Source organism: Salmo salar, chromosome ssa09 (genome assembly GCF_905237065.1).
Source record: "Salmo salar chromosome ssa09, Ssal_v3.1, whole genome shotgun sequence".
NCBI classification, from domain to species: domain Eukaryota; kingdom Metazoa; phylum Chordata; class Actinopteri; order Salmoniformes; family Salmonidae; genus Salmo; species Salmo salar.
Window position 1 is genome coordinate 34,122,567 of NC_059450.1, and position 12,587 is coordinate 34,135,153.

A 12,587-nucleotide genomic window follows, 5' to 3' on the forward strand; every position below is an offset into this window, starting at 1 on the left:
GTCACACATACACGCACACCCGCACATATGCCAGCCAGGTCGCTCAAGATCCACTGCGAAATTCAACATCCATCCAGGTGAGTAGAACGTTGGGAGATTACTTCAAAACTGTAACTGTTATCTTAACCATTCAGAAGAAATGCCTAAACTTAACCTTCGAATTGTACGTTTATGGAAAACCACTGGATTCTGCTGTGAGAGCTTGTTAGGCACACACACACACACACACACACACACACACACACACACACACACACACACACACACACACACACACACACACACTCACACAGGCACCCACAGGCACACACAGGGTGTCCTTGCTTTGCATGTGACTGTGGGGGTTGGTGGTGGCCTGTCTGTTTGATGGATCTGGTGAGCTGGTGTAATGGTGGATCTTCCCCAGACAGGACTAGCCATGAGGAGCTCTCCTCTGAGAGAGATGGGGAGAGTGTGTGTGTGGTCAGATGGACCTCTACAATGGTATCTGGTTCTATGATTGCCAGAGATTGTCACAATAGCACAATAGTCACCTGAGTACAGTACTGTTTAAGTAAAAACATGTTTTTTAATGTATATTCTCCATATTACATAACATCGCTGAGTAATCTACATATCCCTACTCTAGTCCAATGGAAACTGCCACTAAGATGAAACAAACCCACAATAAAAGCCCCAATCTAATTAGAAAGAAACAAACTAGTATGACATTTCATTTTGATAAATAATTCCTGCTTCTGAAGTCCCTGGCGGACTCCCCTGAAACAGGTCAACCTTCTAATGCTCTTAAAATGTTCCTCCATCTTTTATTGATGGCACTTTATATTTCATGGACTTTGTTGCTTCAAGATACAATGAAATATTTCATTGGATCTGATGCAGGCTTGCTGTAATATAATTTATCTGTGTGTGTGTGTGCCGGTCTGTGTGTCTGTGCGTGTGGAGATATATTACTCTGTGTTTCTATAATTACAGAAGTGTAATCCCTGGTACTGTGGGCTCCCTACTCTCTCCTCTGGTACTGTGGGCTCCCTACTCTCTCCTCTGGTACTGTGGGCTCTCTACTCTCTCCTCTGGTACTATGGGATCTCTACTCTCTCCTCTGGTACTATGGGATCTCTACTCTCTGCTCTGGTACTATGGGATCTCTACTCTCTCCTCTGGTACTATGGGATCTCTACTCTCTCCTCTGGTACTGTGAGCTCTCTACTCTCTCCTCTGGTACTGTGGGCTCTCTACTCTCTCCTCTGGTACTATGGGATCTCTACTCTCTCCTCTGGTACTATGGGATCTCTACTCTCTCCTCTGGTACTGTGGGATCTCTACTCTCTCCTCTGGTACTATGGGATCTCTACTCTCTCCTCTGGTACTGTGGGCTCCCTACTCTCTCCTCTGGTACTGTGGGCTCCCTACTCTCTCCTCTGGTACTATGGGATCTCTACTCTCTCCTCTGGTACTATGGGATCTCTACTCTCTCCTCTGGTACTATGGGATCTCTACTCTCTCCTCTGGTACTGTGGGCTCTCTACTCTCTCCTCTGGTACTGTGGGCTCCCTACTCTCTCCTCTGGTACTGTGGGATCTCTACTCTCTCCTCTGGTACTATGGGCTTCCTACTCTCTCCTCTGGTACTATGGGATCTCTATTCTCTCCTCTGGTACTATGGGATCTCTACTCTCTCCTCTGGTACTATGGGCTCTCTACTCTCTCCTCTGGTACTATGGGCTTCCTACTCTCTCCTCTGGTACTATGGGATCTCTACTCTCTCATCTGGTACTATGGGATCTCTACTCTCTCCTCTGGTACTATGGGCTCTCTACTCTCTCCTCTGGTACTATGGGCTCTCTACTCTCTCCTCTGGTACTGTGGGGTCCATACTCTCTCCTCTGGTACTATGGGCTCTCTACTCTCTCCTCTGGTACTGTGGGCTCTCTACTCTCTCCTCTGGTACTGTGGGCCCCCTACTCTCTCCTCTGGTACTATGGGCTCCCTACTCTTTCCTCTGGTACTGTGGGCTCCCTACTCTCTCCTCTGGTACTGTGGGATCTCTACTCTCTCCTCTGGTACTATGGGCTTCCTACTCTCTCCTCTGGTACTATGGGATCTCTACTCTCTCCTCTGGTACTGTGGGATCTCTACTCTCTCCTCTGGTACTATGGGCTTCCTACTCTCTCCTCTGGTACTATGGGATCTCTACTCTCTCCTCTGGTACTATGGGATCTCTACTCTCTCCTCTGGTACTATGGGATCTCTACTCTCTCCTCTGGTACTGTGGGCTCTCTACTCTCTCCTCTGGTACTATGGGATCTTTACTCTTACTTCTGGTACTATGGGCTCTCTACTCTCTCCTCTGGTACTATGGGATCTCTACTCTCTCCTCTGGTACTGTGGGCTCTCTACTCTCTCCTCTGGTACTGTGGGATCTCTACTCTCTCCTCTGGTAATGTGGGATCTCTACTCTCTCCTCTGGTACTATGGGATCTCTACTCTCTCCTCTGGTACTATGGGCTCTCTACTCTCTCCTCTGGTACTGTGGGGTCCATACTCTCTCCTCTGGTACTATGGGCTCTCTACTCTCTCCTCTGGTACTATGGGATCTCTACTCTCTCCTCTGGTACTATGGGATCTCTACTCTCTCCTCTGGTACTATGGGATCTCTACTCTCTCCTCTGGTACTATGGGCTCTCTACTCTCTCCTCTGGTACTATGGGATCTCTACTCTCTCCTCTGGTACTATGGGATCTCTACTCTCTCCTCTGGTACTGTGGGATCTCTACTCTCTCCTCTGGTACTATGGGCTTCCTACTCTCTCCTCTGGTACTATGGGATCTCTACTCTCTCCTCTGGTACTATGGGATCTCTACTCTCTCCTCTGGTACTATGGGATCTCTACTCTCTCCTCTGTTACTATGGGATCTCTACTCTCTCCTCTGGTACTATGGGATCTCTACTCTCTCCTCTGGTACTATGGGATCTCTACTCTCTCCTCTGTTACTATGGGATCTCTACTCTCTCCTCTGGTACTATGGGATCTCTACTCTCTCCTCTCGTACTGTGGGATCTCTACTCTCTCCTCTGGTACTGTGGGATCTCTACTCTCTCCTCTGGTACTGTGGGATCTCTACTCTCTCCTCTGGTACTGTGGGATCTCTACTCTCTCCTCTGGTACTATGGGATCTCTACTCTCTCCTCTGGTACTATGGGATCTCTACTCTCTCCTCTGGTACTGTGGGCTCTCTACTCTCTCCTCTGGTACTGTGGGATCTCTACTCTCTCCTCTGGTACTATGGGATCTCTACTCTCTCCTCTGGTACTATGGGATCTCTACTCTCTCCTCTGGTACTATGAGCTCTCTACTCTCTCCTCTGGTACTATGGGATCTCTACTCTCTCCTCTGGTACTATGGGATCTCTAATATCTCCTCTGGTACTATGGGATCTCTACTCTCTCCTCTGGTACTATGGGATCTCTACTCTCTCCTCTGGTACTATGGGCTTCCTACTCTCTCCTCTGGTACTGTGGGCTCCCTACTCTCTCCTCTGGTACTGTGGGCTCTCTACTCTCTCCTCTGGTACTGTGGGATCTCTACTCTCTCCTCTGGTACTGTGGGCTCTCTACTCTCTCCTCTGGTACTATCGGATCTCTACTCTCTCCTCTGGTGTTTGTGTGTGTATTGGTTTTTTCTGTGCGTGTGTCTGTCTACTCATTCTCTCTTTCTCTCTCTCTCTCTCTCTCTCATTCTCTCCTCTCCCCCCACCACCTTCTTGGAGAGGAGTGATCATAGGCTTGTGGTCTGAATTTGCCAAGAGTGGTTGATGTCAGGTTGGTAGACCTGGTATCCTCTACTACCCCCCCACCTCCATCACTCTATCCATACCACCTTCCTCCAATCTTCCAAACCTTCCATCACCTTTGCTCTCTTCCCTTCCTTGACCTCCATCCCTCCTGCGTTATATATCCCCCACTGCTTCCTCTCCTCCTTTTCCCTCCATCCCTCCCCCCGCCCTCTCCTCCAGTACAGACACTAAGCCTGACAGGAGAGCCTCGTGCCACAAACCATCTTGTGTCCTACTTTGCCCCCAACAGACACACACACCCCACTCCCCCTCGCTACCCTCGGTCCACCTGAGCAGGAATGACCATCGACCTGTCACCATGGTAACTTCACTTCACCCCCGAACTGGGCAGCGGTGGCAGAAAGGGGGGGGTTGAAGAGGAGCGTACACAGTAGTGTGTACTCTCGCACGGTGTGTATGGATGTGGCAGCCAGATCTGTGGTTTCTAGGTCAGGGACCAGGGTTGGGGACTGATGGAGGGACACCAGGACAGCACTGGCCCTTTACCATGGGCCTGGCTGCGTAACATCCCAGCACACCGTCCAGGCACAGCAGTGTGTGTGTGTGGAGATGTGAGGGAATCAGGCCTGATATGAGCAGATTTTGTAGTCTCTCTACCTTCTAGAGTGACAGGAGGGTACAGGGGCAGCGTTCTGCAGCCAGGGGAAAACACTAGAGGTCATCACCCAGAGAGACAGGAGAGGACAGGAGGGTAAAGGGGCAGCGTTCTGCAGCCAGGGGAAAACACTAGAGGTCATCACCCAGAGAGACAGGAGAGGACCTCCAAACACGGCGAGTTGAGTTGATGCCAAAGAGCTCCATTTTGGTCTCATCTGACCACAACACTTTCACCCAGTTGTCCTCTGAATCATTCAGATGTTCATTGGCAAACTTCAGACGGGCATGTATATGTGCTTTCTTGAGCAGGGGGACCTTGTGGGCGCTGCAGGATTTCAGTCCTTCATGGCGTAGTGTATTACCAATTGTTTTCTTGGTGACTATGGTCCCAGCTGCCTTGAGATCATTGACAAGATCCTCCCTTGTAGTTCTGGGCTGATTCCTCACCGTTCTCATGATCATTGCAACTCCACGAGGTGAGATCTTGCATGGAGCCCCAGGCCGAGGGAGATTGACAGTTCTTTTGTGTTTCTTCCATTTGCGAAAAATCGCACCAACTGTTGTCACCTTCTCACCAAGCTGCTTGGCGATGGTCTTGTAGCCCATTCCAGCCTTGTGTAGGTCTACAATCTTGTCCCTGACATCCTTGGAGACCTCTTTGGTCTTGGCCATGGTGGAGAGTTTGGAATCTGATTGATTGATTGCTTCTGTGGACAGGTGTCTTTTATACAGGTAACAAGCTGAGATTAGGGGCACTCCCTTTAAGAGTGTGCTCCTAATCTCAGCTCGTTACCTGTATAAAAGACACCTGGGAGCCAGAAATCTTTCGGATTGAGAAGGGGTCAAATACTTATTTCCCTCATTAAAATGCAAATCAATGTATAACATTTTTGACATGCGTTTTTCTGGATTTTTTTGTTGTTATTCTGTCTCTCACTGTTCAAATAAACCTACCATTAAAATTATAGACTGATCCTCTCTTTGTCAGTGGCCAAACGTACAAAATCAGCAGGGGATCAAATACTTTTTCCCCTCACTGTACACACACTCAGGGGATTTAGGTATTAGTAATACCATGCACCTGCAAAAAAGATAGCTCAGATGTGCGAGTGCCATTTGAATTTTAGTTTATGGTAATTGAAAGCCAAACCTCTCTTGCTAGTGTCTTCATTGAATATTTGAATTGTTCTTATTGAAGTGTAATTACATGAGAGTGGATCTAAGTGACTCAGACTCTTCACAGAGAGCTGTTTGCCTCACCTTCTCCCATTATACTTGCTGATATGGCAGCATAACAAGGCCCTGTTGACATATAGCATAGTGCTCATTATTTCTTGATTAAGGATTGGCCAGATGTAGGACCTTAATTGGATCATCTGTTGCAGGAGAACTTTGCAATGCATTACTTGTAGTGTATTTGAGGTTTAAAAAGGCTTCGGAAGTTTGTAATTTCCATTTAGAAATTTCAGATTTGATTTTCTCTTATGAAAAATGTATCAACCCCTGCAATTTTTTAAAATTATAATCCACATAACATTTCACATTTCCTGTTGCTGAAGGATTATTTCCCTGCTGTAGCAAACTGGCTCAAATTATGATCCTACATATTTACTTTACCAGGAGTTAAACTGTTGTACTCTAGTGTGCTGTACTGTATACACACACACAACCCACTATGTAATGAATATTTAACTGTGCTTTCGTACGGGCTGAATCATTACCTTGTTTATTGGTATGTACTGTACTGTGTGAACTCTGCTCAGTAAGAGAGTCATGGGACAGAGCTGGAGGAGGACTCACATGGTTTGTGTGTGTGTGTGTGTGTATAAAGATGTGCATGCGTGTTCGTGTGTTAGCATGCCTAGGAGTTAATGTCAGTGTCTATACACTTGGTGTGAAAATAAATAAAGTTGCATACTCTATATCAACTCCCAGCAATTTAATGGGTAAACTTCATCAGCAACGTTTTCGGCAACAGAATGCCTTAACGGAATGTCTCAATGGAGTGCCTCAACGGAGTGCCTCAACAGAGTGCCTCAACGGAGTGGCTCAACAGAATGCCTTAACGGAGTGCATCAACGGCGTGCCTCAACAGAGTGCCTCAACGGAGTGGCTCAACAGAATGCCTTAACGGAGTGCATCAACGGCGTGCCTCAACAGAATGCCTTAACGGAGTGCCTCAACGGCGTGCCTCAACAGAATGCCTTAACGGAGTGCCTCAACGGCGTGCCTCAACAGAATGCCTTAACTGACTACCCTTGACCAGCACAAAAACCTCCTGTGGTGCACTACATTAGCATCGAATTGCCCCCGCGATATGCAACTTTTCAGGGAAGTTAGAACCAATATACACAGGCAGTTAGGAAAGCTTTTTCAAACAGAAATTTGCACTCTGTAGCACAAACTCCAAAAAGTTATGGGACACTGTAAAGTCCATGGAGAATAAGAGCACCTCCTCCCAGCTGCCCACTGCATTGAGGCTAGGAAACACTGTCACCACCGATAAATCCATGATAATTGAGAATTTCAGTAAGCATTTTTCTACAGCTGGCCATGCTTTCCACCTGGCTACCCCTACCCCGGTCAACAGCCCTGCACCCCCCACAGCAATTTGCCCAAGCCTCCCCCATTTCTAATTTCACCCAAATCCAGATAGCTGATGTTCTGAAAGAGCTGCAAAATCTGGACTCCTACAAATCAGCCGGGCTAGACAATCTGGACCCTCTCTTTCTAAAATTATCCACCGAAATTGTTGCAACCCCTGTTACTAGCCCGTTCAACCTCTCTTTCATATCGTCTGAGATCCCCAAAGATTGGAAAGCTGCCGCGGTCATCCACCTCTTCAAAGGGGGAGGCACTCTAGACCCAAACTGCTACAGACCTATATCTATCCTACCATGCCTTTCTAAGGTCTTCAAAAGCCAAGTTAACAAACAGATCACCGACCATTTTGAATCTCACCGTACCTTCTCCGCTATGCGATCTGGTTTCCGAGCTGGTCATGGGTGCACCTCGGCCACGCTCAAGGTCCTAAATGATATCATAACCGGCATCAATAAGAGACAATACTGTGCAGCTGTATTCATTGACCTGGCCAAGGCATTCGACTCTGTCAATCACCACATTCTTATCGGCAGACTCAACAGCCTTGGTTTCTCAAATGACTGCCTCGCCTGGTTCACCAACTACTTCTCAGATAGAGTTCATTGTGTCAAATTGGAGGGCCTGTTGTCCGGACCTCTGGCAGTCTCTATGGGGGTGCCACAGGGTTCAATTCGGGCCGACTCTTTTCTCTGTATACATCAATGATGTCACTCTTGCTCCTGGTGATTCTCTGATCCACCTCTACGCAAACGACACCATTTTGTATACTTCTAGCCCTTCTTTGGACACTGTTAACTAACCTCCAGACGAGTTTCAATGCCATACAACTCTTCTTCTGTGGCCTCCAACTACTCTTAAATGCAAGTAAAACTAACTGCATGCTCTTCAACCGATCGCTGCTCACACCTGCCCGCCCGTCCAGCATCCCAACTCTGGATGGTTCTGACTTAGAATATGTGGACAACTACAAATACCTAGGTGTCTGGTTAGACTCTAAACTCTCCTTCCAGACTCACGTTAAGCATCTCCAATCCAAAATTAAATCTAGAATCGGCTTCCTATTTCGCAACAAAGCATCCTTCACTCATGCTGCCAAACATACCCTCTTAAAACGGACTATCTTACCGATCCTTGACTTCGGCGATGTCATTTACAAAATAGCCTCCAACATTCTACTCAGCAAATTGGATGCAGTCTATCACAGTACCATCCGTTTTGTCACCAAAGCCCCATATACTACCCACTACTGCGCCCTGTATGCTCTCGTTGGCTGGCCCTTGCTTCATATTCGTCGCCAAACCCACTGACTCCAGGTCATATATAAGTCTTTGCTAGGTAAAGCCCCGCCTTATCTCAGCTCACTGGTCACCATAGCAGCACCCACCCGTAGCACATGCTCCAGCAGGTGTATCTCACTGGTCACCCCCAAAGCCAATTCCTCCTTGGCTGCCTTTCCTTCCAGTTCTCTGCTGCCAATGACTGGAACGAACTGCAAAAATCACTGAAGCTGGAGACTCATATCTCCCTCACTAACTTTAAGCACCAGCTGTCAGAGCAGCTCAAAGATCACTGCACCTGTACATAGCCCATCTGTAAATAGCCCATCCAACTACCTCATCTCCCATACTGTTATTTATTTGATTTATTTTGCTCCTTTGCACCCCTACTTGCACACTCATCTTCTGCAAATCTATCACTCCAATGTTTAATTGCTAAATTGTAATTATTTCGCCACTATGGCCTATTTATTGCCTTTACCTCCCTTATCCTACCTCATTTGCACACACTGTATATTGACTTTTCTATTGGATTTTTGACTGCATGTTTGTTTATTCCATGTGTAACTCTGTTGTTGTTTGTGTCGCACTGCTTTGCTTTATCTTGACCAGGTCCTGGTTAAATAAAGATGAAATAAATAAATAAAAAACGGAATGCCTCAAGGGCATGCCTCAACAGAATGCCTTAACGGAGTGCCTCAACAGTGTGCCTCAACAGAATGCCTCAACGGAGTGCTTCAACGTTAATGAGGAAATTGTCCCATTAATTAGTTGGGAGACGATATATGGTATGCGACTTTTATTTTCATCCAGTTTATTTTCTGTTAGTCAGTACCTCTTTAAAAATGTTGGATGTGAGTCAGCGCATGTGTTTTACTGGACAATACATTTGGTGTAAATTTCCCAAAATATATTTGCTCCAATTCTGTTCTACTTTAGGAGAGAGTACTGGGAAGTCAATAGAAGCAATTTTCGACCAGCAGAGGGCAGTGGAACGACAGTTAATGAGTCTAAGTTCATTATTAGTAACTCTGTTTTACTGTCACTCAGGCATAGCAGAGAAAGAGCGAGAGAGAGACGGGGAGGGTGGGAGAGCGAGAAAGGGGGAAGGTAGGCGAGAGAGAGGAGGTGACAGAGAGAGGGAGAGAATACTGATAGAGGGAAGGGGAGAGAGTGAGATGTGTAGTTTCACTGTATAGCATCACAGAGGGAGAAGACTGTAGACTCGTATCTACTCTCTCCTATGACTGATGCAGCTGCACTACAGGAGTACCTATGAGTAGAGGGCCAGTTGAGGCAGAGTGTATTATCTATACTGTACTATCTCCCTGTGTGTCTGTACATGAAGCACCCTCTGTGTGAAGGCCTACTGTAGGTTAGGGCAGGGGCGGAAATCCTGGGGGGGACGGGGGGACACGACCCCCCCATCCTGGGAAAAATATGATTTGTCCCCCCCAATATATCACTGAAACATAACTATGTAATTTAAATAATATTAATAATACGCAATGAAAGCAATTGTGCTGATTATAGACACTTAATAGCTCATTTTTAAGTTTCAAAAGATTGCGACCCCCCCCACCCTTTGCCTCACAATGGTTTGATCCACTGCCAGTTCCTTAGCTTGCGAGGTAACGTAGAGGTCGTATCTACTGTCTGAAAGGCACTCAATGCACGTAACTGACGTGAGGTTAATCCAGTCAATCGCGCACACACACTAGCTGAATATGCAGAGCTAGTGCGCAAATAAACTATTAAGCTAGCTAGTACCTATTCCATTTATGTGGCGTCGTCAAAGATGGAATCTTTGCTATCGTCAATTTATTCCAAGATCAGCATGCATGTAAGTTAGTGCTTCAAAGTCCCTGTGATAAGGTTATCGATAAACTGAACAGAACTACACTCTCTTCTACCATTGTTTTAAATATATTTAATGGTCTCGTTGCAAAAGCTAAATTGTCGCAAGGGAACTTTTATTTATATATTTTATTTCACCTTTATTTAACCCGGGTAGCAAAGATTATAGCAAACACCACTGAATTGGTGCTCGCTAGCTTTGCAAATTCAGCTATTGTTAGAAGCCAGCCAATATGAAACAAACGATTAAAATTACAAAAGGTTGCAGCATATGTTGTGTAAATGGTGAACTCATACAGCTGTCAACTCTTGTCACTGCAATCCGTTTCACATTTGCTAGCTACCTTTTAGATCGAAGCCCATATAGAATGATAGAAGATAAAATGATAGAAGCCCATCTTCTACTGTAAATAACCTACATACTGTGTGTGTGTAGCCAACCAGGTAGAAAAATTGCAGAAAAAAGACCGGACATCAGAGTATTTTTCAGTACACCAAAACGCAAAGTAAGAACCCTAGTAGCCTAATATCTCAAAGACTAGTTGATAAAAAATTCATAAGAAAGAAATGAAATTCTAATGGAAATGTTTCACAATGATGTCATTAGGCAGAGCAGGCAACAGATGGCACACAGACAGCAGAGTTGGGGACAGATATGCAGGGACAGACTGGCAGAGACAGGGAGTCTCAGGTAAGTTTGTTGAGTCTTTGTTTGGCAACATTATGAAAGGTTCTCAATTTTTTTTACTTGTAAAATAGGAACATAATTGGAAAATGTCATGGATACCCCCACTCTCAACTTAAACTGGTGACTGAACTAAGATTTGTTAAAGGCAATGGCATTGCTGTTGTGATTAGTTGTGTAGTTTTGGGTACCGGTAGTTAGGAGTACGGCAAACACCTTATTTCTTTGGTTCCTCAATATACATTTACCATATTAAACGTAGGCTATGTGTTACAGCACTACTTTTGGTGTCCCCCTCAGGAATAGCTCTTGAGAAAATGTAATGTAATTGTCCCCTCCAAAGTTGATATCAGATTTTCGCCCCTGGGTTAGGGCATAAGACAACTGGTCTGTTCTCCTGGATTTCTCATGCACGCATACATACCACCCAAAGAGAGGGGAAATCTCTGGTCTCTCCAGGCTGGTTGGCTGTGTGTGTGTGTGTCTAGACTAGTTTGTTGGTGATTGCTGCTTCGACTGTGGGCTGTAGCAGTGAGCTGTAACCAGTGGAGGCTGCTGAGGGGAGGATGGTTCATAATAATGTCTGGAACGGAGCCAATGGAACGGTATCAAACCATGTGTTTGATGTATTTGATACCATTCCACAAATTCCGCTCCAGCCATTACCACGAGCCAGTCCTCCCCAATTAAGGTGCAACCAACCTTCTGTGGCTGTAACTGTAGCTGTGGGCGTAGCTTTAGCTGTGGGCTGTAGCTGTGGGTGTATCTGTGGATTAACTGTGGGCTGTAGCTGCAGCTGTGGGCCGTATTTGTGGGCTGTATCTGTGGGCTGAATCTGTGGGCTGTGGGCTGTAGCTCTTGCTGTAACTGTGGGCCGTAACTGTGGCTGTAACTGTAAACTGTAACTTTGGGCTGTAACTGTGGGCCGTAACTGTGGCTGTAACTGTAACCTGTAACTTTGGGCTGTAGCTGTGGGCCGTAACTGTGGCTGTAACTGTAAGCTGTAACTTTGGGTTGTAGCTGTGGGCTGTAGATGTGTTTGTAGCTGTGGGCAGTGTAGGAGTGACATTCAGATGATAGATAAAGGTGAATGACAGAGCGGCCGTTTGCTGTTTACTTCTCCACTGCAGCGCCGCTGCTGTCCATGGTTGCCAGCTGATGGGCCAGTGATGAATCATGGGGCCGGCAAGAGATGGTGTAGTGAGCGGCTGAAATGTGAAACAAGCAGATAGTAGCTGGAGGGGCAGAGAGAGACGGGGGGGGGGCGGGGGGGGTGTTAGGAGAGGGGATGCGGGCCGGACTGAGGGAGAGGGGGAGAGAGAGGGGGATGAAATAAAGAAAGGTAGGAAGACTTAATCTTTCAAAGCGCTGATGGTGCTGGATGGAGTTGGGAGAGCACTGGAACTGCCCGTCTCCTATAGCAATGCCATTATTCACAATCAGATCTGTGTGTGTTAGTGTTATTGTGTGTGTCTTGTGCTTGCTCTCTGTGTGTGTGTAGATTGTCCCTCACTTACACTGACCACCAGGTAGTAATCCTCCTCCTCCAGCAGGGAGGCCAGGTCTCACACACCTTCACTGACCACCAGGTAGTAATCCTCCTCCTCCAGCAGGGAGGCCAGGTCTCACACACCTTCACTGACCACCAGGTAGTAATCCTCCTCCTCCAGCAGGGAGGCCAGGTCTCACACACCTTCACTGACCACCAGGT